The sequence below is a fragment of the Ascidiella aspersa genome, chromosome 4 (assembly GCF_963924565.1).
Source record: "Ascidiella aspersa chromosome 4, kaAscAspe10.2, whole genome shotgun sequence".
Lineage (NCBI taxonomy): Eukaryota > Metazoa > Chordata > Ascidiacea > Phlebobranchia > Ascidiidae > Ascidiella > Ascidiella aspersa.
The window spans coordinates 24,026,468-24,047,178 of NC_139450.1; the positions used below are offsets into that span (position 1 = coordinate 24,026,468).

At 38.5% G+C, this 20,711-nt stretch overlaps 63 non-coding genes and 46 pseudogenes across 63 annotated transcripts; all 109 read right to left on the minus strand.

The window, feature by feature from the left end:
• Positions 1-24: 24 nt before the first annotated feature.
• Positions 25-143, minus strand: LOC146152054 (5S ribosomal RNA; annotated as a pseudogene).
• Positions 144-217: 74 nt separating this feature from the next.
• On the minus strand, positions 218-336 carry LOC146152055 (5S ribosomal RNA). Its single transcript, XR_014497622.1, has one exon. It is a non-coding gene; the product is annotated as a 5S ribosomal RNA (ribosomal RNA).
• A 74-nt stretch (positions 337-410) lies between these two features.
• LOC146152056 (5S ribosomal RNA) lies at positions 411-529 on the minus strand (annotated as a pseudogene).
• Positions 530-594: 65 nt separating this feature from the next.
• Positions 595-713, minus strand: LOC146152057 (5S ribosomal RNA). Its single transcript, XR_014497002.1, has one exon. It is a non-coding gene; the product is annotated as a 5S ribosomal RNA (ribosomal RNA).
• A 74-nt stretch (positions 714-787) lies between these two features.
• LOC146152058 (5S ribosomal RNA) lies at positions 788-907 on the minus strand (annotated as a pseudogene).
• A 64-nt stretch (positions 908-971) lies between these two features.
• LOC146152059 (5S ribosomal RNA) lies at positions 972-1,090 on the minus strand (annotated as a pseudogene).
• Positions 1,091-1,164: 74 nt separating this feature from the next.
• On the minus strand, positions 1,165-1,283 carry LOC146152060 (5S ribosomal RNA; annotated as a pseudogene).
• A 64-nt stretch (positions 1,284-1,347) lies between these two features.
• Positions 1,348-1,466, minus strand: LOC146152061 (5S ribosomal RNA). Its single transcript, XR_014498240.1, has one exon. It is a non-coding gene; the product is annotated as a 5S ribosomal RNA (ribosomal RNA).
• A 64-nt stretch (positions 1,467-1,530) lies between these two features.
• LOC146152062 (5S ribosomal RNA) lies at positions 1,531-1,649 on the minus strand. The gene has a single exon (XR_014495957.1). It is a non-coding gene; the product is annotated as a 5S ribosomal RNA (ribosomal RNA).
• Positions 1,650-1,714: 65 nt separating this feature from the next.
• On the minus strand, positions 1,715-1,833 carry LOC146152063 (5S ribosomal RNA; annotated as a pseudogene).
• A 65-nt stretch (positions 1,834-1,898) lies between these two features.
• Positions 1,899-2,017, minus strand: LOC146152064 (5S ribosomal RNA). Its single transcript, XR_014496647.1, has one exon. It is a non-coding gene; the product is annotated as a 5S ribosomal RNA (ribosomal RNA).
• A 64-nt stretch (positions 2,018-2,081) lies between these two features.
• LOC146152065 (5S ribosomal RNA) lies at positions 2,082-2,200 on the minus strand. Its single transcript, XR_014498251.1, has one exon. It is a non-coding gene; the product is annotated as a 5S ribosomal RNA (ribosomal RNA).
• Positions 2,201-2,274: 74 nt separating this feature from the next.
• LOC146152066 (5S ribosomal RNA) lies at positions 2,275-2,393 on the minus strand (annotated as a pseudogene).
• Positions 2,394-2,467: 74 nt separating this feature from the next.
• LOC146152067 (5S ribosomal RNA) lies at positions 2,468-2,586 on the minus strand. Its single transcript, XR_014496852.1, has one exon. It is a non-coding gene; the product is annotated as a 5S ribosomal RNA (ribosomal RNA).
• A 74-nt stretch (positions 2,587-2,660) lies between these two features.
• On the minus strand, positions 2,661-2,779 carry LOC146152068 (5S ribosomal RNA; annotated as a pseudogene).
• A 64-nt stretch (positions 2,780-2,843) lies between these two features.
• Positions 2,844-2,962, minus strand: LOC146152069 (5S ribosomal RNA). Its single transcript, XR_014498263.1, has one exon. It is a non-coding gene; the product is annotated as a 5S ribosomal RNA (ribosomal RNA).
• A 213-nt stretch (positions 2,963-3,175) lies between these two features.
• LOC146152070 (5S ribosomal RNA) lies at positions 3,176-3,294 on the minus strand. Its single transcript, XR_014495724.1, has one exon. It is a non-coding gene; the product is annotated as a 5S ribosomal RNA (ribosomal RNA).
• A 65-nt stretch (positions 3,295-3,359) lies between these two features.
• LOC146152071 (5S ribosomal RNA) lies at positions 3,360-3,478 on the minus strand. Its single transcript, XR_014496551.1, has one exon. It is a non-coding gene; the product is annotated as a 5S ribosomal RNA (ribosomal RNA).
• A 74-nt stretch (positions 3,479-3,552) lies between these two features.
• LOC146152072 (5S ribosomal RNA) lies at positions 3,553-3,671 on the minus strand (annotated as a pseudogene).
• Positions 3,672-3,735: 64 nt separating this feature from the next.
• On the minus strand, positions 3,736-3,854 carry LOC146152073 (5S ribosomal RNA; annotated as a pseudogene).
• Positions 3,855-3,928: 74 nt separating this feature from the next.
• LOC146152074 (5S ribosomal RNA) lies at positions 3,929-4,047 on the minus strand (annotated as a pseudogene).
• A 64-nt stretch (positions 4,048-4,111) lies between these two features.
• On the minus strand, positions 4,112-4,230 carry LOC146152075 (5S ribosomal RNA; annotated as a pseudogene).
• Positions 4,231-4,304: 74 nt separating this feature from the next.
• On the minus strand, positions 4,305-4,423 carry LOC146152076 (5S ribosomal RNA). The gene has a single exon (XR_014497852.1). It is a non-coding gene; the product is annotated as a 5S ribosomal RNA (ribosomal RNA).
• A 64-nt stretch (positions 4,424-4,487) lies between these two features.
• On the minus strand, positions 4,488-4,606 carry LOC146152077 (5S ribosomal RNA). Its single transcript, XR_014498274.1, has one exon. It is a non-coding gene; the product is annotated as a 5S ribosomal RNA (ribosomal RNA).
• Positions 4,607-4,670: 64 nt separating this feature from the next.
• Positions 4,671-4,789, minus strand: LOC146152078 (5S ribosomal RNA). The gene has a single exon (XR_014497620.1). It is a non-coding gene; the product is annotated as a 5S ribosomal RNA (ribosomal RNA).
• A 74-nt stretch (positions 4,790-4,863) lies between these two features.
• LOC146152079 (5S ribosomal RNA) lies at positions 4,864-4,982 on the minus strand (annotated as a pseudogene).
• A 74-nt stretch (positions 4,983-5,056) lies between these two features.
• Positions 5,057-5,175, minus strand: LOC146152080 (5S ribosomal RNA; annotated as a pseudogene).
• Positions 5,176-5,249: 74 nt separating this feature from the next.
• On the minus strand, positions 5,250-5,368 carry LOC146152081 (5S ribosomal RNA; annotated as a pseudogene).
• A 64-nt stretch (positions 5,369-5,432) lies between these two features.
• On the minus strand, positions 5,433-5,551 carry LOC146152082 (5S ribosomal RNA). The gene has a single exon (XR_014498285.1). It is a non-coding gene; the product is annotated as a 5S ribosomal RNA (ribosomal RNA).
• A 64-nt stretch (positions 5,552-5,615) lies between these two features.
• On the minus strand, positions 5,616-5,734 carry LOC146152083 (5S ribosomal RNA). Its single transcript, XR_014498296.1, has one exon. It is a non-coding gene; the product is annotated as a 5S ribosomal RNA (ribosomal RNA).
• A 64-nt stretch (positions 5,735-5,798) lies between these two features.
• On the minus strand, positions 5,799-5,917 carry LOC146152084 (5S ribosomal RNA). The gene has a single exon (XR_014495958.1). It is a non-coding gene; the product is annotated as a 5S ribosomal RNA (ribosomal RNA).
• A 65-nt stretch (positions 5,918-5,982) lies between these two features.
• LOC146152085 (5S ribosomal RNA) lies at positions 5,983-6,101 on the minus strand (annotated as a pseudogene).
• A 65-nt stretch (positions 6,102-6,166) lies between these two features.
• Positions 6,167-6,285, minus strand: LOC146152086 (5S ribosomal RNA). Its single transcript, XR_014498307.1, has one exon. It is a non-coding gene; the product is annotated as a 5S ribosomal RNA (ribosomal RNA).
• A 64-nt stretch (positions 6,286-6,349) lies between these two features.
• Positions 6,350-6,468, minus strand: LOC146152087 (5S ribosomal RNA). Its single transcript, XR_014498318.1, has one exon. It is a non-coding gene; the product is annotated as a 5S ribosomal RNA (ribosomal RNA).
• A 74-nt stretch (positions 6,469-6,542) lies between these two features.
• Positions 6,543-6,661, minus strand: LOC146152088 (5S ribosomal RNA; annotated as a pseudogene).
• Positions 6,662-6,735: 74 nt separating this feature from the next.
• LOC146152089 (5S ribosomal RNA) lies at positions 6,736-6,854 on the minus strand. Its single transcript, XR_014497479.1, has one exon. It is a non-coding gene; the product is annotated as a 5S ribosomal RNA (ribosomal RNA).
• Positions 6,855-6,928: 74 nt separating this feature from the next.
• LOC146152090 (5S ribosomal RNA) lies at positions 6,929-7,047 on the minus strand. Its single transcript, XR_014497623.1, has one exon. It is a non-coding gene; the product is annotated as a 5S ribosomal RNA (ribosomal RNA).
• A 74-nt stretch (positions 7,048-7,121) lies between these two features.
• LOC146152091 (5S ribosomal RNA) lies at positions 7,122-7,240 on the minus strand. The gene has a single exon (XR_014497137.1). It is a non-coding gene; the product is annotated as a 5S ribosomal RNA (ribosomal RNA).
• A 74-nt stretch (positions 7,241-7,314) lies between these two features.
• Positions 7,315-7,433, minus strand: LOC146152092 (5S ribosomal RNA). Its single transcript, XR_014496853.1, has one exon. It is a non-coding gene; the product is annotated as a 5S ribosomal RNA (ribosomal RNA).
• Positions 7,434-7,507: 74 nt separating this feature from the next.
• Positions 7,508-7,626, minus strand: LOC146152093 (5S ribosomal RNA; annotated as a pseudogene).
• A 64-nt stretch (positions 7,627-7,690) lies between these two features.
• LOC146152094 (5S ribosomal RNA) lies at positions 7,691-7,809 on the minus strand. The gene has a single exon (XR_014498329.1). It is a non-coding gene; the product is annotated as a 5S ribosomal RNA (ribosomal RNA).
• Positions 7,810-7,873: 64 nt separating this feature from the next.
• Positions 7,874-7,992, minus strand: LOC146152095 (5S ribosomal RNA). The gene has a single exon (XR_014495960.1). It is a non-coding gene; the product is annotated as a 5S ribosomal RNA (ribosomal RNA).
• Positions 7,993-8,057: 65 nt separating this feature from the next.
• LOC146152096 (5S ribosomal RNA) lies at positions 8,058-8,176 on the minus strand (annotated as a pseudogene).
• A 65-nt stretch (positions 8,177-8,241) lies between these two features.
• LOC146152097 (5S ribosomal RNA) lies at positions 8,242-8,360 on the minus strand. The gene has a single exon (XR_014498341.1). It is a non-coding gene; the product is annotated as a 5S ribosomal RNA (ribosomal RNA).
• A 64-nt stretch (positions 8,361-8,424) lies between these two features.
• On the minus strand, positions 8,425-8,543 carry LOC146152098 (5S ribosomal RNA). Its single transcript, XR_014498352.1, has one exon. It is a non-coding gene; the product is annotated as a 5S ribosomal RNA (ribosomal RNA).
• A 74-nt stretch (positions 8,544-8,617) lies between these two features.
• On the minus strand, positions 8,618-8,736 carry LOC146152099 (5S ribosomal RNA; annotated as a pseudogene).
• Positions 8,737-8,810: 74 nt separating this feature from the next.
• LOC146152100 (5S ribosomal RNA) lies at positions 8,811-8,929 on the minus strand. The gene has a single exon (XR_014497480.1). It is a non-coding gene; the product is annotated as a 5S ribosomal RNA (ribosomal RNA).
• Positions 8,930-9,003: 74 nt separating this feature from the next.
• Positions 9,004-9,122, minus strand: LOC146152101 (5S ribosomal RNA). The gene has a single exon (XR_014497624.1). It is a non-coding gene; the product is annotated as a 5S ribosomal RNA (ribosomal RNA).
• A 74-nt stretch (positions 9,123-9,196) lies between these two features.
• Positions 9,197-9,315, minus strand: LOC146152102 (5S ribosomal RNA). The gene has a single exon (XR_014497139.1). It is a non-coding gene; the product is annotated as a 5S ribosomal RNA (ribosomal RNA).
• A 74-nt stretch (positions 9,316-9,389) lies between these two features.
• LOC146152103 (5S ribosomal RNA) lies at positions 9,390-9,508 on the minus strand. The gene has a single exon (XR_014496854.1). It is a non-coding gene; the product is annotated as a 5S ribosomal RNA (ribosomal RNA).
• Positions 9,509-9,582: 74 nt separating this feature from the next.
• LOC146152104 (5S ribosomal RNA) lies at positions 9,583-9,701 on the minus strand (annotated as a pseudogene).
• A 64-nt stretch (positions 9,702-9,765) lies between these two features.
• Positions 9,766-9,884, minus strand: LOC146152105 (5S ribosomal RNA). The gene has a single exon (XR_014498363.1). It is a non-coding gene; the product is annotated as a 5S ribosomal RNA (ribosomal RNA).
• Positions 9,885-10,097: 213 nt separating this feature from the next.
• On the minus strand, positions 10,098-10,216 carry LOC146152106 (5S ribosomal RNA). Its single transcript, XR_014495725.1, has one exon. It is a non-coding gene; the product is annotated as a 5S ribosomal RNA (ribosomal RNA).
• Positions 10,217-10,281: 65 nt separating this feature from the next.
• On the minus strand, positions 10,282-10,400 carry LOC146152107 (5S ribosomal RNA). The gene has a single exon (XR_014496552.1). It is a non-coding gene; the product is annotated as a 5S ribosomal RNA (ribosomal RNA).
• Positions 10,401-10,474: 74 nt separating this feature from the next.
• Positions 10,475-10,593, minus strand: LOC146152108 (5S ribosomal RNA; annotated as a pseudogene).
• Positions 10,594-10,657: 64 nt separating this feature from the next.
• Positions 10,658-10,776, minus strand: LOC146152109 (5S ribosomal RNA; annotated as a pseudogene).
• Positions 10,777-10,850: 74 nt separating this feature from the next.
• LOC146152110 (5S ribosomal RNA) lies at positions 10,851-10,969 on the minus strand (annotated as a pseudogene).
• A 64-nt stretch (positions 10,970-11,033) lies between these two features.
• Positions 11,034-11,152, minus strand: LOC146152111 (5S ribosomal RNA; annotated as a pseudogene).
• Positions 11,153-11,226: 74 nt separating this feature from the next.
• LOC146152112 (5S ribosomal RNA) lies at positions 11,227-11,345 on the minus strand. The gene has a single exon (XR_014497853.1). It is a non-coding gene; the product is annotated as a 5S ribosomal RNA (ribosomal RNA).
• A 64-nt stretch (positions 11,346-11,409) lies between these two features.
• LOC146152113 (5S ribosomal RNA) lies at positions 11,410-11,528 on the minus strand. The gene has a single exon (XR_014498375.1). It is a non-coding gene; the product is annotated as a 5S ribosomal RNA (ribosomal RNA).
• Positions 11,529-11,592: 64 nt separating this feature from the next.
• Positions 11,593-11,711, minus strand: LOC146152114 (5S ribosomal RNA). Its single transcript, XR_014497621.1, has one exon. It is a non-coding gene; the product is annotated as a 5S ribosomal RNA (ribosomal RNA).
• A 74-nt stretch (positions 11,712-11,785) lies between these two features.
• Positions 11,786-11,904, minus strand: LOC146152115 (5S ribosomal RNA; annotated as a pseudogene).
• A 74-nt stretch (positions 11,905-11,978) lies between these two features.
• LOC146152116 (5S ribosomal RNA) lies at positions 11,979-12,097 on the minus strand (annotated as a pseudogene).
• Positions 12,098-12,171: 74 nt separating this feature from the next.
• On the minus strand, positions 12,172-12,290 carry LOC146152117 (5S ribosomal RNA; annotated as a pseudogene).
• Positions 12,291-12,354: 64 nt separating this feature from the next.
• Positions 12,355-12,473, minus strand: LOC146152118 (5S ribosomal RNA). Its single transcript, XR_014498387.1, has one exon. It is a non-coding gene; the product is annotated as a 5S ribosomal RNA (ribosomal RNA).
• Positions 12,474-12,537: 64 nt separating this feature from the next.
• LOC146152119 (5S ribosomal RNA) lies at positions 12,538-12,656 on the minus strand. Its single transcript, XR_014498398.1, has one exon. It is a non-coding gene; the product is annotated as a 5S ribosomal RNA (ribosomal RNA).
• A 64-nt stretch (positions 12,657-12,720) lies between these two features.
• Positions 12,721-12,839, minus strand: LOC146152120 (5S ribosomal RNA). The gene has a single exon (XR_014495961.1). It is a non-coding gene; the product is annotated as a 5S ribosomal RNA (ribosomal RNA).
• A 65-nt stretch (positions 12,840-12,904) lies between these two features.
• Positions 12,905-13,023, minus strand: LOC146152121 (5S ribosomal RNA; annotated as a pseudogene).
• Positions 13,024-13,088: 65 nt separating this feature from the next.
• LOC146152122 (5S ribosomal RNA) lies at positions 13,089-13,207 on the minus strand. Its single transcript, XR_014498409.1, has one exon. It is a non-coding gene; the product is annotated as a 5S ribosomal RNA (ribosomal RNA).
• Positions 13,208-13,271: 64 nt separating this feature from the next.
• LOC146152123 (5S ribosomal RNA) lies at positions 13,272-13,390 on the minus strand. Its single transcript, XR_014498420.1, has one exon. It is a non-coding gene; the product is annotated as a 5S ribosomal RNA (ribosomal RNA).
• Positions 13,391-13,464: 74 nt separating this feature from the next.
• Positions 13,465-13,583, minus strand: LOC146152124 (5S ribosomal RNA; annotated as a pseudogene).
• A 74-nt stretch (positions 13,584-13,657) lies between these two features.
• Positions 13,658-13,776, minus strand: LOC146152125 (5S ribosomal RNA). The gene has a single exon (XR_014497481.1). It is a non-coding gene; the product is annotated as a 5S ribosomal RNA (ribosomal RNA).
• A 74-nt stretch (positions 13,777-13,850) lies between these two features.
• Positions 13,851-13,969, minus strand: LOC146152126 (5S ribosomal RNA). Its single transcript, XR_014497625.1, has one exon. It is a non-coding gene; the product is annotated as a 5S ribosomal RNA (ribosomal RNA).
• Positions 13,970-14,043: 74 nt separating this feature from the next.
• Positions 14,044-14,162, minus strand: LOC146152127 (5S ribosomal RNA). Its single transcript, XR_014497140.1, has one exon. It is a non-coding gene; the product is annotated as a 5S ribosomal RNA (ribosomal RNA).
• Positions 14,163-14,227: 65 nt separating this feature from the next.
• LOC146152128 (5S ribosomal RNA) lies at positions 14,228-14,346 on the minus strand. Its single transcript, XR_014497299.1, has one exon. It is a non-coding gene; the product is annotated as a 5S ribosomal RNA (ribosomal RNA).
• Positions 14,347-14,420: 74 nt separating this feature from the next.
• Positions 14,421-14,540, minus strand: LOC146152129 (5S ribosomal RNA; annotated as a pseudogene).
• A 64-nt stretch (positions 14,541-14,604) lies between these two features.
• On the minus strand, positions 14,605-14,723 carry LOC146152130 (5S ribosomal RNA; annotated as a pseudogene).
• A 74-nt stretch (positions 14,724-14,797) lies between these two features.
• LOC146152131 (5S ribosomal RNA) lies at positions 14,798-14,916 on the minus strand. The gene has a single exon (XR_014497854.1). It is a non-coding gene; the product is annotated as a 5S ribosomal RNA (ribosomal RNA).
• A 64-nt stretch (positions 14,917-14,980) lies between these two features.
• On the minus strand, positions 14,981-15,099 carry LOC146152132 (5S ribosomal RNA). The gene has a single exon (XR_014497253.1). It is a non-coding gene; the product is annotated as a 5S ribosomal RNA (ribosomal RNA).
• Positions 15,100-15,163: 64 nt separating this feature from the next.
• Positions 15,164-15,282, minus strand: LOC146152133 (5S ribosomal RNA). The gene has a single exon (XR_014497458.1). It is a non-coding gene; the product is annotated as a 5S ribosomal RNA (ribosomal RNA).
• Positions 15,283-15,347: 65 nt separating this feature from the next.
• On the minus strand, positions 15,348-15,466 carry LOC146152134 (5S ribosomal RNA; annotated as a pseudogene).
• A 64-nt stretch (positions 15,467-15,530) lies between these two features.
• On the minus strand, positions 15,531-15,649 carry LOC146152135 (5S ribosomal RNA). Its single transcript, XR_014496236.1, has one exon. It is a non-coding gene; the product is annotated as a 5S ribosomal RNA (ribosomal RNA).
• A 65-nt stretch (positions 15,650-15,714) lies between these two features.
• On the minus strand, positions 15,715-15,833 carry LOC146152136 (5S ribosomal RNA; annotated as a pseudogene).
• A 65-nt stretch (positions 15,834-15,898) lies between these two features.
• LOC146152137 (5S ribosomal RNA) lies at positions 15,899-16,017 on the minus strand. Its single transcript, XR_014496649.1, has one exon. It is a non-coding gene; the product is annotated as a 5S ribosomal RNA (ribosomal RNA).
• Positions 16,018-16,081: 64 nt separating this feature from the next.
• LOC146152138 (5S ribosomal RNA) lies at positions 16,082-16,200 on the minus strand. The gene has a single exon (XR_014496176.1). It is a non-coding gene; the product is annotated as a 5S ribosomal RNA (ribosomal RNA).
• Positions 16,201-16,274: 74 nt separating this feature from the next.
• On the minus strand, positions 16,275-16,393 carry LOC146152139 (5S ribosomal RNA; annotated as a pseudogene).
• Positions 16,394-16,467: 74 nt separating this feature from the next.
• LOC146152140 (5S ribosomal RNA) lies at positions 16,468-16,586 on the minus strand. The gene has a single exon (XR_014497035.1). It is a non-coding gene; the product is annotated as a 5S ribosomal RNA (ribosomal RNA).
• A 74-nt stretch (positions 16,587-16,660) lies between these two features.
• Positions 16,661-16,779, minus strand: LOC146152141 (5S ribosomal RNA; annotated as a pseudogene).
• Positions 16,780-16,843: 64 nt separating this feature from the next.
• Positions 16,844-16,962, minus strand: LOC146152142 (5S ribosomal RNA; annotated as a pseudogene).
• A 64-nt stretch (positions 16,963-17,026) lies between these two features.
• Positions 17,027-17,145, minus strand: LOC146152143 (5S ribosomal RNA). The gene has a single exon (XR_014495962.1). It is a non-coding gene; the product is annotated as a 5S ribosomal RNA (ribosomal RNA).
• Positions 17,146-17,210: 65 nt separating this feature from the next.
• LOC146152144 (5S ribosomal RNA) lies at positions 17,211-17,329 on the minus strand (annotated as a pseudogene).
• A 65-nt stretch (positions 17,330-17,394) lies between these two features.
• On the minus strand, positions 17,395-17,513 carry LOC146152145 (5S ribosomal RNA). Its single transcript, XR_014498431.1, has one exon. It is a non-coding gene; the product is annotated as a 5S ribosomal RNA (ribosomal RNA).
• Positions 17,514-17,577: 64 nt separating this feature from the next.
• Positions 17,578-17,696, minus strand: LOC146152146 (5S ribosomal RNA). The gene has a single exon (XR_014495050.1). It is a non-coding gene; the product is annotated as a 5S ribosomal RNA (ribosomal RNA).
• A 64-nt stretch (positions 17,697-17,760) lies between these two features.
• LOC146152147 (5S ribosomal RNA) lies at positions 17,761-17,879 on the minus strand. The gene has a single exon (XR_014498442.1). It is a non-coding gene; the product is annotated as a 5S ribosomal RNA (ribosomal RNA).
• Positions 17,880-17,953: 74 nt separating this feature from the next.
• LOC146152148 (5S ribosomal RNA) lies at positions 17,954-18,072 on the minus strand (annotated as a pseudogene).
• Positions 18,073-18,146: 74 nt separating this feature from the next.
• On the minus strand, positions 18,147-18,265 carry LOC146152149 (5S ribosomal RNA; annotated as a pseudogene).
• Positions 18,266-18,339: 74 nt separating this feature from the next.
• Positions 18,340-18,458, minus strand: LOC146152150 (5S ribosomal RNA; annotated as a pseudogene).
• A 64-nt stretch (positions 18,459-18,522) lies between these two features.
• On the minus strand, positions 18,523-18,641 carry LOC146152151 (5S ribosomal RNA; annotated as a pseudogene).
• Positions 18,642-18,715: 74 nt separating this feature from the next.
• Positions 18,716-18,834, minus strand: LOC146152152 (5S ribosomal RNA). Its single transcript, XR_014497855.1, has one exon. It is a non-coding gene; the product is annotated as a 5S ribosomal RNA (ribosomal RNA).
• Positions 18,835-18,898: 64 nt separating this feature from the next.
• LOC146152153 (5S ribosomal RNA) lies at positions 18,899-19,017 on the minus strand. The gene has a single exon (XR_014497254.1). It is a non-coding gene; the product is annotated as a 5S ribosomal RNA (ribosomal RNA).
• Positions 19,018-19,081: 64 nt separating this feature from the next.
• On the minus strand, positions 19,082-19,200 carry LOC146152154 (5S ribosomal RNA). The gene has a single exon (XR_014497459.1). It is a non-coding gene; the product is annotated as a 5S ribosomal RNA (ribosomal RNA).
• Positions 19,201-19,265: 65 nt separating this feature from the next.
• Positions 19,266-19,384, minus strand: LOC146152155 (5S ribosomal RNA; annotated as a pseudogene).
• Positions 19,385-19,448: 64 nt separating this feature from the next.
• Positions 19,449-19,567, minus strand: LOC146152156 (5S ribosomal RNA). The gene has a single exon (XR_014496238.1). It is a non-coding gene; the product is annotated as a 5S ribosomal RNA (ribosomal RNA).
• A 65-nt stretch (positions 19,568-19,632) lies between these two features.
• LOC146152157 (5S ribosomal RNA) lies at positions 19,633-19,751 on the minus strand (annotated as a pseudogene).
• A 65-nt stretch (positions 19,752-19,816) lies between these two features.
• LOC146152158 (5S ribosomal RNA) lies at positions 19,817-19,935 on the minus strand. The gene has a single exon (XR_014496650.1). It is a non-coding gene; the product is annotated as a 5S ribosomal RNA (ribosomal RNA).
• Positions 19,936-19,999: 64 nt separating this feature from the next.
• LOC146152159 (5S ribosomal RNA) lies at positions 20,000-20,118 on the minus strand. Its single transcript, XR_014496177.1, has one exon. It is a non-coding gene; the product is annotated as a 5S ribosomal RNA (ribosomal RNA).
• Positions 20,119-20,192: 74 nt separating this feature from the next.
• Positions 20,193-20,311, minus strand: LOC146152160 (5S ribosomal RNA; annotated as a pseudogene).
• A 74-nt stretch (positions 20,312-20,385) lies between these two features.
• Positions 20,386-20,504, minus strand: LOC146152161 (5S ribosomal RNA). The gene has a single exon (XR_014497036.1). It is a non-coding gene; the product is annotated as a 5S ribosomal RNA (ribosomal RNA).
• A 74-nt stretch (positions 20,505-20,578) lies between these two features.
• On the minus strand, positions 20,579-20,697 carry LOC146152162 (5S ribosomal RNA; annotated as a pseudogene).
• Between the last annotated feature and the right edge of the window lie 14 nt (positions 20,698-20,711).

Consider the following 20,711-nt stretch of genomic DNA (forward strand, 5'->3'; position numbering starts at 1 on the left):
TAAAAACTTAAATAAATCATATTTTGCTTGCGACAATTGGTATTCCTAGGCGGTCACCCATCCAAGTACTAACCAATCCCGACATTGCTTAACTTCCGAGATCGGACGAGATCGGGTGCATTCAACCTGGTATGGTCGTAGACAGTATTGGTCAACATTTTTTGGTCTAAAATCTTTAAAAATGTTAACATTTAAATATATTTTAAAAATAATATTTTGCCTATGACAATTGGTATTCCTAGGCGGTCACCCATCCAAGTACTAACCAATCCCAAAGTTGCTTAACTTCCGAGATCGGACGAGATCGGGTGCATTCAACCTGGTGTGATCGTAGACAGTATTGGTCAACATTTTTTGGTCTAAAATCTTTAAAAATGTTAACATTTAAATATATTTTAAAAATCATATTTTGCCTATTACAATTGGTATTCCTAGGCGGTCACCCATCCAAGTACTAACCAATCCCAAAGTTGCTTAACTTCCGAGATCAGACGAGATCGGGTGCATTCAACCTGGTATGGTCGTAGACAGTATTGGTCAACATTTATGGTCTATTCTATTTAAAAATGTAAAAAACTTAAATAAATCATATTGTTCCTACGACAATTGGTACTCCTAGGCGGTCACCCATCCAAGTACTAACCAATCCCGACGTTGCTTAACTTCCGAGATCGGACGAGATCGGGTGCATTCAACCTGGTATGGTCGTAGACAGTATTGGTCAACATTTTTTGGTCTAAAATCTTTAAAAATATTAACATTTAAATATATTTTAAAAATCATATTTTGCCTATGACAATTGGTATTCCTAGGCCCGTCACCCATCCAAGTACTAACCAATCCCGACGTTGCTTAACTTCCAAGATCGGACGAGATCGGGTGCATTCAACCTGGTATGGTCGTAGACAGTATTGGTCAACATTTATGGTCTAATCTATTTAAAAATGTAAAAACTTAAATAAATCATATTTTGCCTATGACAATTCGTATTGCTAGGCGGACACCCATCCAAGTACTAACCAATCCCGACGTTGCTTAACTTCCGAGATCGGACGAGATCGGGTGCATTCAATCTGGTATGGTCGTAGACACTATTGGTCAACATTTTTTGGTCTAAAATTTTCAAAAATGTTAACATTTAAATATATTTTATAAATCATATTTTGCCTATGACAATTGGAATTCCTATGCGGTCACCCATCCAAGTACTAACCAATCCTGACGTTGCTTGACTTCCGAGATCGGACGAGATCGGGTGCATTCAACCTGGTATGGTCGTAAGCAGTATTTCTCAACATTTTACGTCTAATCTATTTAAAAAAGTAAAAACTTAAATAAATCATATTTTGCCTACGACAATTGGTATTCCTAGGCGGTCACCCATCCAAGTACTAACCAATCCCGACGTTGCTTAACTTCCGAGATCGGACGAGATCGGGTGCATTCAACCTGGTATGGTCGTAGACAGTATTGGTCAACATTTATGGTCTAATCTATTTGAAAATGTAAAAACTTAAACAAATCATATTGTGCCTACGACAATTGGTATTCCTAGGTGGTCACCCATCCAAGTACTAACCAATCCCGACGTTGCTTAACTTCCGAGATCGGACGAGATCGGGTGCATTCAACCTGGTATGGTCGTAGCCAGTATTGGTCAACATTTTTAGGTCTAATCTATTTAAAAATGAAAAAACTTAAATAAATCATATTTTGCCTACGACAATTGGTACTCCTAGGCGGTCACCCATCCAAGTACTAACCAATCCCGACGTTGCTTAACTTCCGAGATCGGACGAGATCGGGTGCATTCAACCTGGTATGTTCGTAGCCAGTATTGGTTAACATTTTTTGGTCTAATCTATTTAAAAATGTAAAAACTTAAATAAATCATATTTTGCCTACGACAATTGGTATTCCTAGGCGGTCACCCATCCAAGTACTAACCAATCCCGACGTTGCTTAACTTCCGAGATCGGACGAGATCGGGTGCATTCAACCTGGTACGGTCGTAGACAGTATTGGTCAACATTTATGGTCTAATCTATTTAAAAATGTAAAAACTTAAATAAATGATATTATGCCTACGACAATTGGTATTCCTAGGCGGTCACCCATCCAAGTACTAACCAATCCCGACGTTGCTTAACTTCCGAGATCGGACGAGATCGGGTGCATTCAACCTGGTATGGTCGTAGACAGTATTGGTCAACATTTTTTGGTCTAAAATCTTCAACAATGTTAAAATTTAAATATATTTTATAAATCATATTTTGCCTATGACAATTGGAATTCCTATGCGGTCACCCATCCAAGTACTAACCAATCCCGACATTGCTTAACTTCCGAGATCGGACGAGATCGGGTGCATTCAACCTGGTATGGTCGTAGACAGTATTGGTCAACATTTTTTGGTCTAAAATCTTTAAAAATGTTAACATTTAAATATATTTTAAAAATCATATTTTGCCTATGACAATTGGTATTCCTAGGTGGTCACCCATCCAAGTACTAACCAATCCCAAAGTTGCTTAACTTCCGAGATCGGACGAGATCGGGTGCATTCAACCTGGTGTGGTCGTAGACAGTATTGGTCAACATTTTTTGGTCTAAAATCTTTAAAAATGTTAACATTTAAATATATTTTAAAAATCATATTTTGCCTATGACAATTGGAATTCCTATGCGGTCACCCATCCAAGTACTAACCAATCCCGACGTTGCTTGACTTCCGAGATCGGACGAGATCGGGTGCATTCAACCTGGTATGGTCGTAAGCAGTATTTCTCAACATTTTACGTCTAATCTATTTAAAAAAGTAAAAACTTAAATAAATCATATTTTGCCTACGACAATTGGTATTCCTAGGCGGTCACCCATCCAAGTACTAACCAATCCCGACGTTGCTTAACTTCCGAGATCGGACGAGATCGGGTGCATTCAACCTGGTATGGTCGTAGACAGTATTGGTCAACATTTATGGTCTAATCTATTTAAAAATGTAAAAACTTAAACAAATCATATTGTGCCTACGACAATTGGTATTCCTAGGTGGTCACCCATCCAAGTACTAACCAATCCCGACGTGTGTGATCGTAGACAGTATTGGTCAACATTTTTTGGTCTAAAATCTTTAAAAATGTTAACATTTAAATATATTTTAAAAATCATATTTTGCCTATGACAATTGGTATTCCTAGGCGGTCACCCATCCAAGTACTAACCAATCCCAAAGTTGCTTAACTTCCGAGATCGGACGAGATCGGGTGCATTCAACCTGGTATGGTCGTAGACAGTATTGGTCAACATTTATGGTCTATTCTATTTAAAAATGTAAAAAACTTAAATAAATCATATTGTTCCTACGACAATTGGTACTCCTAGGCGGTCACCCATCCAAGTACTAACCAATCCCTACGTTGCTTAACTTCCGAGATCGGACGAGATCGGGTGCATTCAACCTGGTATGGTCGTAGACAGTATTGGTCAACATTTTTTGGTCTAAAATCTTTAAAAATATTAACATTTAAATATATTTTAAAAATCATATTTTGCCTATGACAATTGGTATTCCTAGGCGGTCACCCATCCAAGTACTAACCAATCCCGACGTTGCTTAACTTCCAAGATCGGACGAGATCGGGTGCATTCAACCTGGTATGGTCGTAGACAGTATTGGTCAACATTTATGGTCTAATCTATTTAAAAATGTAAAAACTTAAATAAATCATATTTTGCCTATGACAATTCGTATTGCTAGGCGGACACCCATCCAAGTACTAACCAATCCCGACGTTGCTTAACTTCCGAGATCGGACGAGATCGGGTGCATTCAATCTGGTATGGTCGTAGACACTATTGGTCAACATTTTTTGGTCTAAAATCTTCAAAAATGTTAACATTTAAATACATTTTATAAATCATATTTTGCCTATGACAATTGGTATTCCTAGGCGGTCACCCATCCAAGTACTAACCAATCCCGACGTTGCTTAACTTCCAAGATCGGACGAGATCGGGTGCATTCAACCTGGTATGGTCGTAGACAGTATTGGTCAACATTTATGGTCTAATCTATTTAAAAATGTAAAAACTTAAATAAATCATATTTTGCCTATGACAATTCGTATTGCTAGGCGGACACCCATCCAAGTACTAACCAATCCCGACGTTGCTTAACTTCCGAGATCGGACGAGATCGGGTGCATTCAATCTGGTATGGTCGTAGACACTATTGGTCAACATTTTTTGGTCTAAAATCTTCAAAAATGTTAACATTTAAATACATTTTATAAATCATATTTTGCCTATGACAATTGGAATTCCTATGCGGTCACCCATCCAAGTACTAACCAATCCCGACGTTGCTTAACTTCCGAGATCGGACGAGATCGGGTGCATTCAACCTGGTATGGTCGTAAGCAGAATTTCTCAACATTTTACGTCTAATCTATTTAAAAAAGTAAAAACTTAAATAAATCATATTTTGCCTACGACAATTGGTATTCCTAGGCGGTCACCCATCCAAGTACTAACCAATCCCGACGTTGCTTAACTTCCGAGATCGGACGAGATCGGGTGCATTCAACCTGGTATGGTCGTAGACAGTATTGGTCAACATTTATGGTCTAATCTATTTAAAAATGTAAAAACTTAAACAAATCATATTGTGCCTACGACAATTGGTATTCCTAGGCGGTCACCCATCCAAGTACTAACCAATCCCGACGTTGCTTAACTTCCGAGATCGGACAAGATCGGGTGCTTTCAACCTGGTATGGTCGTAGCCAGTATTGGTCAACATTTTTTGGTCTAAAATCTTTAAAAATGTTAACATTCAAATATATTTAAAAAATCATATTTTGCCTATGACAATTGGTATTCCTAGGCGGTCACCCATCCAAGTAGCAACCAATCCCGATGTTGCTTAACTTCCGAGATCGGACAAGATCGGGTGCATTCAACCTGGTTTGGTCGTAGACAGTATTGGTCAACATTTTTTGGTCTAAAATCTTTAAAAATGTTAACATTTAAATATATTTTAAAAATTATATTTTGCCTATGACAATTCGTATTGCTAGGCGGACACCCATCCAAGTACTAACCAATCCAGACGTTGCTTAACTTCCGAGATCGGACGAGATCGGGTGCATTCAACCTGGTATGGTCGTACACAGTATTGGTCAACATTTTTTGGTCTAAAATCTTCAAAAATGTTAACATATAAATATATTTTATAAATCATATTTTGCCTATGACAATTGGAATTCCTATGCGGTCACCCATCCAAGTAATAACCAATTCCGACGTTGCTTAACTTCCGAGATCGGACGAGATCGGGTGCATTCAACCTGGTATGGTCGTAAGCAGTATTTCTCAACATTTTACGTCTAATCTATTTAAAAAAGTAAAAACTTAAATAAATCATATTTTGCCTACGACAATTGGTATTCCTAGGCGGTCACCCATCCAAGTACTAACCAATCCCGACGTTGCTTAACTTCCGAGATCGGACGAGATCGGGTGCATTCAACCTGGTATGGTCGTAGACAGTATTGGTCAACATTTATGGTCTAATCTATTTAAAAATGTAAAAACTTAAACAAATCATATTGTGCCTACGACAATTGGTATTCCTAGGCGGTCACCCATCCAAGTACTAACCAATCCCGACGTTGCTTAACTTCCGAGATCGGACGAGATCGGGTGCATTCAACCTGGTATGGTCGTAGACAGTATTGGTCAACATTTATGGTCTAATCTATTTAAAAATGTAAAAACTTAAACAAATCATATTGTGCCTACGACAATTGGTATTCCTAGGTGGTCACCCATCCAAGTACTAACCAATCCCGACGTTGCTTAACTTCCGAGATCGGACGAGATCGGGTGCATTCAACCTGGTATGGTCGTAGCCAGTATTGGTCAACATTTTTAGGTCTAATCTATTTAAAAATGTAAAAACTTAAATAAATCATATTTTGCCTACGACAATTGGTACTCCTCGGCGGTCACCCATCCAAGTACTAACCAATCCCGACGTTGCTTAACTTCCGAGATCGGACGAGATCGGGTGCATTCAACCTGGTATGTTCGTAGCCAGTATTGGTCAACATTTTTTGGTCTAATCTATTTAAAAATGTAAAAACTTAAATAAATCATATTTTGCCTACGACAATTGGTATTCCTAGGCGGTCACCCATCCAAGTACTAACCAATCCCGACGTTGCTTAACTTCCGAGATCGGACGAGATCGGGTGCATTCAACCTGGTATGGTCGTAGACAGTATTGGTCAACATTTATGGTCTAATCTATTTAAAAATGTAAAAACTTAAATAAATGATATTATGCCTACGACAATTGGTATTCCTAGGCGGTCACCCATCCAAGTACTAACCAATCCCGACGTTGCTTAACTTCCGAGATCGGACGAGATCGGGTGCATTCAACCTGGTATGGTCGTAGACAGTATTGGTCAACATTTTTTGGTCTAAAATCTTTAAAAATGTTAACATTTAAATATATTTTAAAAATCATATTTTGCCTATGACAATTCGTATTGCTAGGCGGACACCCATCCAAGAACTAACCAATCCCGACGTTGCTTAACTTCCGAGATCGGACGAGATCGGGTGCATTCAACCTGGTATGGTCGTAGACAGTATTGGTCAACCTTTTTTGGTCTAAAATCTTCAACAATGTTAACATTTAAATATATTTTGTAAATCATATTTTGCCTATGACAATTGGAATTCCTATGCGGTCACCCATCCAAGTACTAACCAATCCCGACATTGCTTAACTTCCGAGATCGGACGAGATCGGGTGCATTCAACCTGGTATGGTCATAGACAGTATTGGTCAACATTTTTTGGTCTAAAATTTTTAAAAATGTTAACATTTAAATATATTTTAAAAATAATATTTTGCCTATGACAATTGGTATTCCTAGGCGGTCACCCATCCAAGTACTAACCAATCCCAAAGTTGCTTAACTTCCGAGATCGGACGAGATCGGGTGCATTCAACCTGGTGTGATCGTAGACAGTATTGGTCAACATTTTTTGGTCTAAAATCTTTAAAAATGTTAACATTTAAATAGATTTTAAAAATCATATTTTGCCTATGACAATTGGTATTCCTAGGCGGTCACCCATCCAAGTACTAACCAATCCCGACGTTGCTTAACTTCCGAGATCGGACGAGATCGGGTGCATTCAACCTGGTATGGTCGTAGACAGTATTGGTCAACATTTTTTGGTCTAAAATCTTTAAAAATGTTAACATTTAAATATATTTTAAAAATCATATTTTGCCTATGACAATTGGTATTCCTAGGTGGTCACCCATCCAAGTACTAACCAATCCCAAAGTTGCTTAACTTCCGAGATCGGACGAGATCGGGTGCATTCAACCTGGTGTGGTCGTAGACAGTATTGGTCAACATTTTTTGGTCTAAAATCTTTAAAAATGTTAACATTTAAATATATTTTAAAAATCATATTTTGCCTATGACAATTGGAATTCCTATGCGGTCACCCATCCAAGTACTAACCAATCCCGACGTTGCTTGACTTCCGAGATCGGACGAGATCGGGTGCATTCAACCTGGTATGGTCGTAAGCAGTATTTCTCAACATTTTACGTCTAATCTATTTAAAAAAGTAAAAACTTAAATAAATCATATTTTGCCTACGACAATTGGTATTCCTAGGCGGTCACCCATCCAAGTACTAACCAATCCCGACGTTGCTTAACTTCCGAGATCGGACGAGATCGGGTGCATTCAACCTGGTATGGTCGTAGACAGTATTGGTCAACATTTATGGTCTAATCTATTTAAAAATGTAAAAACTTAAACAAATCATATTGTGCCTACGACAATTGGTATTCCTAGGTGGTCACCCATCCAAGTACTAACCAATCCCGACGTTGCTTAACTTCCGAGATCGGACGAGATCGGGTGCATTCAACCTGGTATGGTCGTAGCCAGTATTGGTCAACATTTTTAGGTCTAATCTATTTAAAAATGTAAAAACTTAAATAAATCATATTTTGCCTACGACAATTGGTACTCCTCGGCGGTCACCCATCCAAGTACTAACCAATCCCGACGTTGCTTAACTTCCGAGATCGGACGAGATCGGGTGCATTCAACCTGGTATGTTCGTAGCCAGTATTGGTCAACATTTTTTGGTCTAATCTATTTAAAAATGTAAAAACTTAAATAAATCATATTTTGCCTACGACAATTGGTATTCCTAGGCGGTCACCCATCCAAGTACTAACCAATCCCGACGTTGCTTAACTTCCGAGATCGGACGAGATCGGGTGCATTCAACCTGGTATGGTCGTAGACAGTATTGGTCAACATTTATGGTCTAATCTATTTAAAAATGTAAAAACTTAAATAAATGATATTATGCCTACGACAATTGGTATTCCTAGGCGGTCACCCATCCAAGTACTAACCAATCCCGACGTTGCTTAACTTCCGAGATCGGACGAGATCGGGTGCATTCAACCTGGTATGGTCGTAGACAGTATTGGTCAACATTTTTTGGTCTAAAATCTTTAAAAATGTTAACATTTAAATATATTTTAAAAATCATATTTTGCCTATGACAATTCGTATTGCTAGGCGGACACCCATCCAAGAACTAACCAATCCCGACGTTGCTTAACTTCCGAGATCGGACGAGATCGGGTGCATTCAACCTGGTATGGTCGTAGACAGTATTGGTCAACCTTTTTTGGTCTAAAATCTTCAACAATGTTAACATTTAAATATATTTTGTAAATCATATTTTGCCTATGACAATTGGAATTCCTATGCGGTCACCCATCCAAGTACTAACCAATCCCGACATTGCTTAACTTCCGAGATCGGACGAGATCGGGTGCATTCAACCTGGTATGGTCATAGACAGTATTGGTCAACATTTTTTGGTCTAAAATTTTTAAAAATGTTAATATTTAAATATATTTTAAAAATAATATTTTGCCTATGACAATTGGTATTCCTAGGCGGTCACCCATCCAAGTACTAACCAATCCCAAAGTTGCTTAACTTCCGAGATCGGACGAGATCGGGTGCATTCAACCTGGTGTGATCGTAGACAGTATTGGTCAACATTTTTTGGTCTAAAATCTTTAAAAATGTTAACATTTAAATAGATTTTAAAAATCATATTTTGCCTATGACAATTGGTATTCCTAGGCGGTCACCCATCCAAGTACTAACCAATCCCGACGTTGCTTAACTTCCGAGATCGGACGAGATCGGGTGCATTCAACCTGGTATGGTCGTAGACAGTATTGGTCAACATTTTTTGGTCTAAAATCTTTAAAAATGTTAACATTTAAATATATTTTAAAAATCATATTTTGCCTATGACAATTGGTATTCCTAGGTGGTCACCCATCCAAGTACTAACCAATCCCAAAGTTGCTTAACTTCCGAGATCGGACGAGATCGGGTGCATTCAACCTGGTGTGGTCGTAGACAGTATTGGTCAACATTTTTTGGTCTAAAATCTTTAAAAATGTTAACATTTAAATATATTTTAAAAATCATATTTTGCCTATGACAATTGGAATTCCTATGCGGTCACCCATCCAAGTACTAACCAATCCCGACGTTGCTTGACTTCCGAGATCGGACGAGATCGGGTGCATTCAACCTGGTATGGTCGTAAGCAGTATTTCTCAACATTTTACGTCTAATCTATTTAAAAAAGTAAAAACTTAAATAAATCATATTTTGCCTACGACAATTGGTATTCCTAGGCGGTCACCCATCCAAGTACTAACCAATCCCGACGTTGCTTAACTTCCGAGATCGGACGAGATCGGGTGCATTCAACCTGGTATGGTCGTAGACAGTATTGGTCAACATTTATGGTCTAATCTATTTAAAAATGTAAAAACTTAAACAAATCATATTGTGCCTACGACAATTGGTATTCCTAGGTGGTCACCCATCCAAGTACTAACCAATCCCGACGTGTGTGATCGTAGACAGTATTGGTCAACATTTTTTGGTCTAAAATCTTTAAAAATGTTAACATTTAAATATATTTTAAAAATCATATTTTGCCTATGACAATTGGTATTCCTAGGCGGTCACCCATCCAAGTACTAACCAATCCCAAAGTTGCTTAACTTCCGAGATCGGACGAGATCGGGTGCATTCAACCTGGTATGGTCGTAGACAGTATTGGTCAACATTTATGGTCTATTCTATTTAAAAATGTAAAAAACTTAAATAAATCATATTGTTCCTACGACAATTGGTACTCCTAGGCGGTCACCCATCCAAGTACTAACCAATCCCTACGTTGCTTAACTTCCGAGATCGGACGAGATCGGGTGCATTCAACCTGGTATGGTCGTAGACAGTATTGGTCAACATTTTTTGGTCTAAAATCTTTAAAAATATTAACATTTAAATATATTTTAAAAATCTTATTTTGCCTATGACAATTGGTATTCCTAGGCGGTCACCCATCCAAGTACTAACCAATCCCGACGTTGCTTAACTTCCAAGATCGGACGAGATCGGGTGCATTCAACCTGGTATGGTCGTAGACAGTATTGGTCAACATTTATGGTCTAATCTATTTAAAAATGTAAAAACTTAAATAAATCATATTTTGCCTATGACAATTCGTATTGCTAGGCGGACACCCATCCAAGTACTAACCAATCCCGACGTTGCTTAACTTCCGAGATCGGACGAGATCGGGTGCATTCAATCTGGTATGGTCGTAGACACTATTGGTCAACATTTTTTGGTCTAAAATCTTCAAAAATGTTAACATTTAAATACATTTTATAAATCTTATTTTGCCTATGACAATTGGTATTCCTAGGCGGTCACCCATCCAAGTACTAACCAATCCCGACGTTGCTTAACTTCCAAGATCGGACGAGATCGGGTGCATTCAACCTGGTATGGTCGTAGACAGTATTGGTCAACATTTATGGTCTAATCTATTTAAAAATGTAAAAACTTAAATAAATCATATTTTGCCTATGACAATTCGTATTGCTAGGCGGACACCCATCCAAGTACTAACCAATCCCGACGTTGCTTAACTTCCGAGATCGGACGAGATCGGGTGCATTCAATCTGGTATGGTCGTAGACACTATTGGTCAACATTTTTTGGTCTAAAATCTTCAAAAATGTTAACATTTAAATACATTTTATAAATCATATTTTGCCTATGACAATTGGAATTCCTATGCGGTCACCCATCCAAGTACTAACCAATCCCGACGTTGCTTAACTTCCGAGATCGGACGAGATCGGGTGCATTCAACCTGGTATGGTCGTAAGCAGAATTTCTCAACATTTTACGTCTAATCTATTTAAAAAAGTAAAAACTTAAATAAATCATATTTTGCCTACGACAATTGGTATTCCTAGGCGGTCACCCATCCAAGTACTAACCAATCCCGACGTTGCTTAACTTCCGAGATCGGACGAGATCGGGTGCATTCAACCTGGTATGGTCGTAGACAGTATTGGTCAACATTTATGGTCTAATCTATTTAAAAATGTAAAAACTTAAACAAATCATATTGTGCCTACGACAATTGGTATTCCTAGGCGGTCACCCATCCAAGTACTAACCAATCCCGACGTTGCTTAACTTCCGAGATCGGACAAGATCGGGTGCTTTCAACCTGGTATGGTCGTAGCCAGTATTGGTCAACATTTTTTGGTCTAAAATCTTTAAAAATGTTAACATTCAAATATATTTAAAAAATCATATTTTGCCTATGACAATTGGTATTCCTAGGCGGTCACCCATCCAAGTAGCAACCAATCCCGATGTTGCTTAACTTCCGAGATCGGACGAGATCGGGTGCATTCAACCTGGTTTGGTCGTAGACAGTATTGGTCAACATTTTTTGGTCTAAAATCTTTAAAAATGTTAACATTTAAATATATTTTAAAAATTATATTTTGCCTATGACAATTCGTATTGCTAGGCGGACACCCATCCAAGTACTAACCAATCCAGACGTTGCTTAACTTCCGAGATCGGACGAGATCGGGTGCATTCAACCTGGTATGGTCGTACACAGTATTGGTCAACATTTTTTGGTCTAAAATCTTCAAAAATGTTAACATATAAATATATTTTATAAATCATATTTTGCCTATGACAATTGGAATTCCTATGCGGTCACCCATCCAAGTAATAACCAATTCCGACGTTGCTTAACTTCCGAGATCGGACGAGATCGGGTGCATTCAACCTGGTATGGTCGTAAGCAGTATTTCTCAACATTTTACGTCTAATCTATTTAAAAAAGTAAAAACTTAAATAAATCATATTTTGCCTACGACAATTGGTATTCCTAGGCGGTCACCCATCCAAGTACTAACCAATCCCGACGTTGCTTAACTTCCGAGATCGGACGAGATCGGGTGCATTCAACCTGGTATGGTCGTAGACAGTATTGGTCAACATTTATGGTCTAATCTATTTAAAAATGTAAAAACTTAAACAAATCATATTGTGCCTACGACAATTGGTATTCCTAGGCGGTCACCCATCCAAGTACTAACCAATCCCGACGTTGCTTAACTTCCGAGATCGGACGAGATCGGGTGCATTCAACCTGGTATGGTCGTAGACAGTATTGGTCAACATTTATGGTCTAATCTATTTAAAAATGTAAAAACTTAAACAAATCATATTGTGCCTACGACAATTGGTATTCCTAGGTGGTCACCCATCCAAGTACTAACCAATCCCGACGTTGCTTAACTTCCGAGATCGGACGAGATCGGGTGCATTCAACCTGGTATGGTCGTAGCCAGTATTGGTCAACATTTTTAGGTCTAATCTATTTAAAAATGTAAAAACTTAAATAAATCATATTTTGCCTACGACAATTGGTACTCCTCGGCGGTCACCCATCCAAGTACTAACCAATCCCGACGTTGCTTAACTTCCGAGATCGGACGAGATCGGGTGCATTCAACCTGGTATGTTCGTAGCCAGTATTGGTCAACATTTTTTGGTCTAATCTATTTAAAAATGTAAAAACTTAAATAAATCATATTTTGCCTACGACAATTGGTATTCCTAGGCGGTCACCCATCCAAGTACTAACCAATCCCGACGTTGCTTAACTTCCGAGATCGGACGAGATCGGGTGCATTCAACCTGGTATGGTCGTAGACAGTATTGGTCAACATTTATGGTCTAATCTATTTAAAAATGTAAAAACTTAAATAAATGATATTATGCCTACGACAATTGGTATTCCTAGGCGGTCACCCATCCAAGTACTAACCAATCCCGACGTTGCTTAACTTCCGAGATCGGACGAGATCGGGTGCATTCAACCTGGTATGGTCGTAGACAGTATTGGTCAACATTTTTTGGTCTAAAATCTTTAAAAATGTTAACATTTAAATATATTTTAAAAATCATATTTTGCCTATGACAATTCGTATTGCTAGGCGGACACCCATCCAAGAACTAACCAATCCCGACGTTGCTTAACTTCCGAGATCGGACGAGATCGGGTGCATTCAACCTGGTATGGTCGTAGACAGTATTGGTCAACATTTTTTGGTCTAAAATCTTCAACAATGTTAACATTTAAATATATTTTGTAAATCATATTTTGCCTATGACAATTGGAATTCCTATGCGGTCACCCATCCAAGTACTAACCAATCCCGACATTGCTTAACTTCCGAGATCGGACGAGATCGGGTGCATTCAACCTGGTATGGTCATAGACAGTATTGGTCAACATTTTTTGGTCTAAAATCTTTAAAAATGTTAACATTTAAATATATTTTAAAAATAATATTTTGCCTATGACAATTGGTATTCCTAGGCGGTCACCCATCCAAGTACTAACCAATCCCAAAGTTGCTTAACTTCCGAGATCGGACGAGATCGGGTGCATTCAACCTGGTGTGATCGTAGACAGTATTGGTCAACATTTTTTGGTCTAAAATCTTTAAAAATGTTAACATTTAAATAGATTTTAAAAATCATATTTTGCCTATGACAATTGGTATTCCTAGGCGGTCACCCATCCAAGTACTAACCAATCCCGACGTTGCTTAACTTCCGAGATCGGACGAGATCGGGTGCATTCAACCTGGTATGGTCGTAGACAGTATTGGTCAACATTTATGGTCTATTCTATTTAAAAATGTAAAAAACTTAAATAAATCATATTGTTCCTACGACAATTGGTACTCCTAGGCGGTCACCCATCCAAGTACTAACCAATCCCCACGTTGCTTAACTTCCGAGATCGGACGAGATCGGGTGCATTCAACCTGGTATGGTCGTAGACAGTATTGGTCAACATTTTTTGGTCTAAAATCTTTAAAAATATTAACATTTAAATATATTTTAAAAATCATATTTTGCCTATGACAATTGGTATTCCTAGGCCCGTCACCCATCCAAGTACTAACCAATCCCGACGTTGCTTAACTTCCGAGATCGGACGAGATCGGGTGCATTCAACCTGGTATGGTCGTAGACAGTATTGGTCAACATTTATGGTCTAATCTATTTAAAAATGTAAAAACTTAAATAAATCATATTTTGCCTATGACAATTCGTATTGCTAGGCGGACACCCATCCAAGTACTAACCAATCCCGACGTTGCTTAACTTCCGAGATCGGACGAGATCGGGTGCATTCAATCTGGTATGGTCGTAGACACTATTGGTCAACATTTTTTGGTCTAAAATCTTCAAAAATGTTAACATTTAAATACATTTTATAAATCATATTTTGCCTATGACAATTGGAATTCCTATGCGGTCACCCATCCAAGTACTAACCAATCCCGACGTTGCTTAACTTCCGAGATCGGACGAGATCGGGTGCATTCAACCTGGTATGGTCGTAAGCAGTATTTCTCAACATTTTACGTCTAATCTATTTAAAAAAGTAAAAACTTAAATAAATCATATTTTGCCTACGACAATTGGTATTCCTAGGCGGTCACCCATCCAAGTACTAACCAATCCCGACGTTGCTTAACTTCAGAGATCGGACGAGATCGGGTGCATTCAACCTGGTATGGTCGTAGACAGTATTGGTCAACATTTATGGTCTAATCTATTTAAAAATGTAAAAACTTAAACAAATCATATTGTGCCTACGACAATTGGTATTCCTAGGTGGTCACCCATCCAAGTACTAACCAATCCCGACGTTGCTTAACTTCCGAGATCGGACAAGATCGGGTGCTTTCAACCTGGTATGGTCGTAGCCAGTATTGGTCAACATTTTTTGGTCTAATCTATTTAAAAATGTAAAAACTTGAATAAATCATATTTTGCCTACGACAATTGGTATTCCTAGGCGGTCACCCATCCAAGTACTAACCAATCCCGACGTTGCTTAAGTTCCGAGATCGAACGAGATCGGGTGCATTCAACCTGGTACGGTCGTAGACAGTATTGGTCAAAATTTATGGTCTAATCTATTTAAAAATGTAAAAACTTAAATAAATGATATTATGCCTACGACAATTGGTATTCCTAGGCGGTCACCCATCCAAGTACTAACCAATCCCGACGTTGCTTAACTTCCGAGATCGGACGAGATCGGGTGCATTCAACCTGGTATGGTCGTAGCCAGTATTGGTCAACATTTTTAGGTCTAATCTATTTAAAAATGTAAAAACTTAAATAAATCATATTTTGCCTACGACAATTGGTACTCCTAGGCGGTCACCCATCCAAGTACTAACCAATCCCGACGTTGCTTAACTTCCGAGATCGGACGAGATCGGGTGCATTAAACCTGGTATGTTCGTAGCCAGTATTGGTCAACATTTTTTGGTCTAATCTATTTAAAAATGTAAAAACTTAAATAAATCATATTTTGCCTACGACAATTGGTATTCCTAGGCGGTCACCCATCCAAGTACTAACCAATCCCGACGTTGCTTAACTTCCGAGATCGGACGAGATCGGGTGCATTCAACCTGGTACGGTCGTAGACAGTATTGGTCAACATTTATGGTCTAATCTATTTAAAAATGTAAAAACTTAAATAAATGATATTATGCCTACGACAATTGGTATTCCTAGGCGGTCACCCATCCAAGTACTAACCAATCCCGACGTTGCTTAACGTCCGAGATCGGACGAGATCGGGTGCATTCAACCTGGTATGGTCGTAGACAGTATTGGTCAACATTTTTTGGTCTAAAATCTTCAACAATGTTAACATTTAAATATATTTTATAAATCATATTTTGCCTATGACAATTGGAATTCCTATGCGGTCACCCATCCAAGTACTAACCAATCCCGACATTGCTTAACTTCCGAGATCGGACGAGATCAGGTGCATTCAACCTGGTATGGTCGTAGACAGTATTGGTCAACATTTTTTGGTCTAAAATCTTTAAAAATATTAACATTTAAATATATTTTAAAAATCATATTTTGCCTATGACAATTGGTATTCCTAGGCGGTCACCCATCCAAGTACTAACCAATCCCAAAGTTGCTTAACTTCCGAGATCGGACGAGATCGGGTGCATTCAACCTGGTGTGGTCGTAGACAGTATTGGTCAACATTTTTTGGTCTAAAATCTTTAAAAATGTTAACATTTAAATATATTTTAGGAATCATATTTTGCCTATGACAATTGGAATTCCTATGCGGTCACCCATCCAAGTACTAACCAATCCCGACATTGCTTGACTTCCGAGATCGGACGAGATCGGGTGCATTCAACCTGGTATGGTCGTAAGCAGTATTTCTCAACATTTTACGTCTAATCTATTTAAAAAAGTAAAAACTTAAATAAATCATATTTTGCCTACGACAATTGGTATTCCTAGGCGGTCACCCATCCAAGAACTAACAAATCCCGACGTTGCTTAACTTCCGAGATCGGACGAGATCGGGTGCATTCAACCTGGTATGGTCGTAGACAGTATTGGTCAACATTTATGGTCTAATCTATTTAAAAAAGTAAAAACTTAAATAAATCATATTGTGCCTACGACAATTGGTATTCCTAGGTGGTCACCCATCCAAGTACTAACCAATCCCGACGTTGCTTAACTTCCGAGATCGGACGAGATCGGGTGCATTCAACCTGGTATGGTCGTAGCCAGTATTGGTCAACATTTTTAGGTCTAATCTATTTAAAAATGTAAAAACTTAAATAAATCATATTTTGCCTACGACAATTGGTACTCCTAGGCGGTCACCCATCCAAGTACTAACCAATCCCGACGTTGCTTAACTTCCGAGATCGGACGAGATCGGGTGCATTCAACCTGGTATGTTCGTAGCCAGCATTGGTCAACATTTTTTGGTCTAATCTATTTAAAAATGTAAAAACTTAAATAAATCATATTTTGCCTACGACAATTGGTATTCCTAGGCGGTCACCCATCCAAGTACTAACCAATCCCGACGTTGCTTAACTTCCGAGATCGGACGAGATCGGGTGCATTCAACCTGGTATGGTCGTAGACAGTATTGGTCAACATTTATGGTCTAATCTATTTAAAAATGTAAAAACTTAAATAAATGATATTATGCCTACGACAATTGGTATTCCTAGGCGGTCACCCATCCAAGTACTAACCAATCCCTACGTTGCTTAACTTCCGAGATCGGACGAGATCGGGTGCATTCAACCTGGTATGGTCGTAGACAGTATTGGTCAACATTTATGGTCTAATCTATTTAAAAATGTAAAAACTTAAACAAATCATATTGTGCCTACGACAATTGGTATTCCTAGGCGGTCACCCATCCAAGTACTAACCAATCCCGACGTTGCTTAACTTCCGAGATCGGACGAGATCGGGTGCATTCAACCTGGTATGGTCGTAGACAGTAGTGGTCAACATTTTTTGGTCTAAAATCTTTAAAAATGTTAACATTCAAATATATTTAAAAAATCATATTTTGCCTATGACAATTGGTATTCCTAGGCGGTCACCCATCCAAGTAGCAACCAATCCCGATGTTGCTTAACTTCCGAGATCGGACGAGATCGGGTGCATTCAACCTGGTTTGGTCGTAGACAGTATTGGTCAACATTTTTTGGTCTAAAATCTTTAAAAATGTTAACATTTAAATATATTTTGAAAATCATATTTTGCCTATGACAATTCGTATTGCTAGGCGGACACCCATCCAAGTACTAACCAATCCAGACGTTGCTTAACTTCCGAGATCGGACGAGATCGGGTGCATTCAACCTGGTATGGTCGTACACAGTATTGGTCAACATTTTTTGGTCTAAAATCTTCAAAAATGTTAACATATAAATATATTTTATAAATCATATTTTGCCTATGACAATTGGTATTCCTAGGCGGTCACCCATCCAAGTAGCAACCAATCCCGATGTTGCTTAACTTCCGAGATCGGACGAGATCGGGTGCATTCAACCTGGTATGGTCGTAGACAGTATTGGTCAACATTTATGGTCTAATCTATTTAAAAATGTAAAAACTTAAATAAATCATATTTTGCCTATGACAATTCGTATTGCTAGGCGGACACCCATCCAAGTACTAACCAATCCCGACGTTGCTTAACTTCCGAGATCGGACGAGATCGGGTGCATTCAATCTGGTATGGTCGTAGACACTATTGGTCAACATTTTTTGGTCTAAAATCTTCAAAAATGTTAACATTTAAATACATTTTATAAATCATATTTTGCCTATGACAATTGGAATTCCTATGCGGTCACCCATCCAAGTACTAACCAATCCCGACGTTGCTTAACTTCCGAGATCGGACGAGATCGGGTGCATTCAACCTGGTATGGTCGTAAGCAGTATTTCTCAACATTTTACGTCTAATCTATTTAAAAAAGTAAAAACTTAAATAAATCATATTTTGCCTACGACAATTGGTATTCCTAGGCGGTCACCCATCCAAGTACTAACCAATCCCGACGTTGCTTAACTTCAGAGATCGGACGAGATCGGGTGCATTCAACCTGGTATGGTCGTAGACAGTATTGGTCAACATTTATGGTCTAATCTATTTAAAAATGTAAAAACTTAAACAAATCATATTGTGCCTACGACAATTGGTATTCCTAGGTGGTCACCCATCCAAGTACTAACCAATCCCGACGTTGCTTAACTTCCGAGATCGGACAAGATCGGGTGCTTTCAACCTGGTATGGTCGTAGCCAGTATTGGTCAACATTTTTTGGTCTAATCTATTTAAAAATGTAAAAACTTGAATAAATCATATTTTGCCTACGACAATTGGTATTCCTAGGCGGTCACCCATCCAAGTACTAACCAATCCCGACGTTGCTTAAGTTCCGAGATCGAACGAGATCGGGTGCATTCAACCTGGTACGGTCGTAGACAGTATTGGTCAAAATTTATGGTCTAATCTATTTAAAAATGTAAAAACTTAAATAAATGATATTATGCCTACGACAATTGGTATTCCTAGGCGGTCACCCATCCAAGTACTAACCAATCCCGACGTTGCTTAACTTCCGAGATCGGACGAGATCGGGTGCATTCAACCTGGTATGGTCGTAGCCAGTATTGGTCAACATTTTTAGGTCTAATCTATTTAAAAATGTAAAAACTTAAATAAATCATATTTTGCCTACGACAATTGGTACTCCTAGGCGGTCACCCATCCAAGTACTAACCAATCCCGACGTTGCTTAACTTCCGAGATCGGACGAGATCGGGTGCATTAAACCTGGTATGTTCGTAGCCAGTATTGGTCAACATTTTTTGGTCTAATCTATTTAAAAATGTAAAAACTTAAATAAATCATATTTTGCCTACGACAATTGGTATTCCTAGGCGGTCACCCATCCAAGTACTAACCAATCCCGACGTTGCTTAACTTCCGAGATCGGACGAGATCGGGTGCATTCAACCTGGTACGGTCGTAGACAGTATTGGTCAACATTTATGGTCTAATCTATTTAAAAATGTAAAAACTTAAATAAATGATATTATGCCTACGACAATTGGTATTCCTAGGCGGTCACCCATCCAAGTACTAACCAATCCCGACGTTGCTTAACGTCCGAGATCGGACGAGATCGGGTGCATTCAACCTGGTATGGTCGTAGACAGTATTGGTCAACATTTTTTGGTCTAAAATCTTCAACAATGTTAACATTTAAATATATTTTATAAATCATATTTTGCCTATGACAATTGGAATTCCTATGCGGTCACCCATCCAAGTACTAACCAATCCCGACATTGCTTAACTTCCGAGATCGGACGAGATCAGGTGCATTCAACCTGGTATGGTCGTAGACAGTATTGGTCAACATTTTTTGGTCTAAAATCTTTAAAAATATTAACATTTAAATATATTTTAAAAATCATATTTTGCCTATGACAATTGGTATTCCTAGGCGGTCACCCATCCAAGTACTAACCAATCCCAAAGTTGCTTAACTTCCGAGATCGGACGAGATCGGGTGCATTCAACCTGGTGTGGTCGTAGACAGTATTGGTCAACATTTTTTGGTCTAAAATCTTTAAAAATGTTAACATTTAAATATATTTTAGGAATCATATTTTGCCTATGACAATTGGAATTCCTATGCGGTCACCCATCCAAGTACTAACCAATCCCGACATTGCTTGACTTCCGAGATCGGACGAGATCGGGTGCATTCAACCTGGTATGGTCGTAAGCAGTATTTCTCAACA